Source organism: Sinocyclocheilus anshuiensis, unplaced genomic scaffold (genome assembly GCF_001515605.1).
Source record: "Sinocyclocheilus anshuiensis isolate Anshui unplaced genomic scaffold, SAMN03320099.WGS_v1.1 scaffold623, whole genome shotgun sequence".
Lineage (NCBI taxonomy): Eukaryota > Metazoa > Chordata > Actinopteri > Cypriniformes > Cyprinidae > Sinocyclocheilus > Sinocyclocheilus anshuiensis.
In genome coordinates this window covers 1,262,643-1,266,823 of record NW_015548226.1, presented here as the reverse complement: position 1 = coordinate 1,266,823, position 4,181 = coordinate 1,262,643, and the positions used below count along the sequence as shown (strand labels likewise).

Sequence of the window (4,181 nt, the reverse complement as noted above, 5' to 3'; positions counted from 1 at the left end):
TAAAGAATTTACATTTAGTATATTTTAATTATATTTCAATGTATTTTAATTAGTGTTGTCAAACGATTAATCGCATCCAAAATACGTTTTTTTTTTTAATAATATATGTATGTGTGCTGTGTATATTTATTATGTATGTGTATATTTATTATGTATATGTTATTATTATTTATTGTTATGTATATTTATTACACATGCATGTATATGCTTCAGAAAAATAGCTTGTTTATATATTAAATATATTTACTTATAAATTATACGAATATAAATATAAACATGTAAATACATGTAAATAATATTTTCAAAATATATACTGTATGTGTGTGTATTTATATATACATAATAAATATACACAGAACACACAAATATATATTGCAAACAAAAACTTTTATTTTGTATGCGATTAATGATCGCGATTAATCGTTTGACAGCGTTCATTTTAATCGAAAGATATTTACATTGTCCAAAATATGTTTTTTTTCTCGCCCCTTTTCAAAATTTATTTTAGCATTTGAAGCTCTGAATTTAATTTTCAATTTGGAAAATATGTTTTCTTCAGCTGTGCTGTTTACAACGTACATTAAATGAAATATAATTTGACCACGGTACATCAATATGATGCATTAAAGGGTTAGTTTACTCAAAAATGAAAATGTCCTGGCTATTCCAAGCTCTATCATTGCAGTCAGCGGGTGTTGCAGTTGAACAGTTCACGAGTCGTCAAATAAAGCACGCGCATCCATAATAAAACATCCCGCACACAGCTCCGGGGGATGAATAAAGGCCTCCTGTAGCGAATCCATGTATTTTCATAAGAAAAATATCCATATTTCAAACAAGCGGAAGGCGTTCTGGCGGATGACGCAGGATGTATGTGTCGCGCGCGCACCTCTGAGATATGCTAGTCTCGCGAGTTTGTTTATAGGAGCAAAGGAAGCAAAGTTTCCTTACTTTAGCAAAGGAAAACCAGTCTCCTCTTGGTTTATATCGAAATCCTCCGACATTTTTCTTTACAAATCCTTGTTTTGTGCTTCTAATTCGTGACCGGCGTTTTGTTTTGTTCTCTCTCCGCATTCATCACTAATCACGCAACGCCGACGTCTTACGTCATCCGCCGGAACGGCTTCCGCGTATGACAGATAACGGAAGTGAGAGAAAAGTGTTTATTACGTTTGAAATATGGATATTTTTCTTACAAAAACACATGAATTCGCTACAGGAGGCATTTATTCAGCCCCCAGAGCCGTATGAGGCACGTTTTATTATGGATGCGTGCACTTTATTTGATGACTTGTGGACTGTTCAACTGCAACACCTGCTGACTGCAATGATAGAGCTTGGAATAGCCAGGAGAATTTTTAATATAACTCCGACTGGATTCGTCTGAAAGAAGAAAGTCATATACACCTAGGATGCCTTGAAGGTGAGTAAAACACAGGCTAATTTTCATTTTTGGGTGAACTAACCCTTTAAGCTTTTCAGAGCTCTGAATATATAGTGGGAGGTTACCTACACTGTCTAGTACAAAAAAGCAGGAAAACAACACATTCACCACATTTCATCTCATTAACTACTGGAATTATTGTATAATGGGGTTTTGCACATGCAGCACAAGATGTCCAAGTGTGAACATAATCAAATCAGCTTTCAAGCTCAAAAACAACACAAAAGCCCGAAGGTGTCTCAGACAGAAAGATTCATAACACATATTATACAAGTGTCTGGCTTTATTCAGGACGCTAATGTTACACACTCCTAACAGTTACAGTTAGGGTTAGTCCAGTTAAATATTTTACAAACTTTATTGGTCATCTTTGTCCAAAGTGCCTCATAAGTACAAGTGTTTTACACAATAATAAAATATTTGAACCGACAACCTTCAGACTGCATTTTTACAATTTTCACAGATAATTTGTATTATTTGTATGGCAAAAACTGTAAGTCTGATTACTTGTATACATATGCACCAACGTTTAATATTTCAGGTTATGGATTTGTTCTGGCTTCGCAAACATTACTAGATTCCAGGCCAGATCATTTAAATCAAATTTTTGGTGCCTGCATTATCTGTTACGGTGTTGACGTCACACTTTCTATATTGTAGGGTCGTGACCTGTCTGTGTAATGACTGCTGCCGTTTGTACAGAGACTCTGACGCAGTCATTCTCAAAATAGGCCGTGTCAGAGTAGGACTGGGTCAGGTATTAAAACTACAAAATAGACTTTCTGAACCCTGATTGTGCACAATTCAGACTGACCTCTCTGCTCATTTTAAAACACACAGGATTCAGTTAGAAACGGTCCAAAGCAAGTTCTAGGCAGGCTTTTTATAGTTAACTAAAACTGAAACCAAAAAACAAATTTTGTTATTTGAAATAAAGAAACATTAACTGAAATAAAATAAAATATATAAAAACTTATTTCAGCATTCTCATTTTCATTTAGTTTATCCTGATGTACAAAAATAACTAAAATAAATATGTATAAACTATATAGATAGACTACATATTAGAAAATATATAGATTCCAAAATTAAATTAAAAATGTAAAAAATTAAAAAATATTTAAAAAATAGAGTAAAAATTTTAAATAATTTTAAAAACATTTAAAAAAATATATATATATATTTTTTAATTTATTTCTTTATTTTTTGCTATTCTCCCTGACTCAAGAGTTAAATATCGTCCATCTATATATGCACAGCTTTTTGGACATTTTTGAATAAGGTAAAACTTGAAAATGCACTTCAGCAGAACAAGGTGGTGGCAATCGGTGCTTTCAGTAATGCATTATGATTACACATTTGATTATATAATACAGGTCACGTATACACATTCATTTCTTTGTCATTCACATTTATGCACAACTGTTTCTTTATCATATCTCATGTCTTTACTACAAAAAGCGATATGGGATCTTTTGCAACAGGCAATAATCTTTATGTACATTGTATACTACTGTGAACCATAAAACGCTACATGTATCTTGATTCTTTACTTTACAACTTTTTTACATAGTAAAAAGCTAAGATAAGCTGAAACATGTCCTCAGGTTACAGACCAGACAGAGTGAAACTCCTTGTGTTCTGGAGAGTCAACTGTATGCTAAATAGCACTGGGACTTCAAAAAGGAGTAGACAGACAAATAGACAGAATACAAGCTTTAAAGCAGAAGTGTGTCATTGTTCTGCAACAATGCAGAAATAAAGACTTTTTAAACAGGTTTCCCAAACAGCCCCGCTCCAAACTCATGTAAAACTCAAGTCAGTGCTGCTATTGAGCTGGTTGACATGGAAACGCTCAACTTAAAGCACCAGTATCTACAACTATTTTTTTTCAGTATCTATCTACCTACCTACCCCTCTCTCTCTCTAGGTCTCTATATATATATATAAGGGGTGTAATGGTCCACGTATTCAAACCGAAAATTTTCAGTACAGGTTTTTTGGTTCGTTACGCATGTGTACCGAACAAATACAGCATTGTTTTTAACCACTGCACGAGTGGAACTTCATTGTATTGTTACTTTCGATAAGTTTCAATCAGTGTTTCAACCACGGAAAGACATCAGTAAAAAATGTCACAGCATTTCATTAACCTCAGGCAAGTCATCAGTGTCCACAGCTCGTTAGTTCGGTAGAGCAATGAAGTCTAGAGAAGAGCATTTTGAGAAATATTAGACTATATACTTCATATACTATATACTTCATTATATTTTACTTTACCTGTTATTGATGTCTTAATTATTAAAACATAAAGCATACTTAAAGCCTTTATGTATAATGCATTATAACAGTTAGCTTATAAATTCATTGTTACACTATGCATTTTAAATTCGGTTATAATTATTTATGACAAGATATAATGTATTACAACGCACATTATGAATAAGTATAATGCATTATTCCCCTTAATAACCCTTTATAATGCATTATACATATAGGCTTTAAAGGGGTCATATGATGCAATTTCAATTTTTCCTTTCTCTTTGGAGTGTTACAAGCTCTTGGTGCATAAAGAAGATCTGTAAAGTTGCAAAGACTAAAGTCTCAAATCCAAAGAGATATTCTTTATACAAGTTAAGAGTCAGCCACACCTACCTAAAACGGCTCGTTCTAACACGCCCCCACATACCTACGTCACTCTGTGGGAAGATTTGCATAACGCCGCCCAAATGTTCAC

The 4,181-nt window shown here is 33.4% G+C and overlaps 1 protein-coding gene across 1 annotated transcript in view; it reads right to left on the bottom strand.

Moving 5' to 3' along the window:
- Window positions 1-4,181, bottom strand: part of per3 (period circadian clock 3) — a 31,876-nt gene that overhangs the window by 25,865 nt on the left and 1,830 nt on the right. The gene's annotated exons all lie outside the window — the stretch shown is intronic.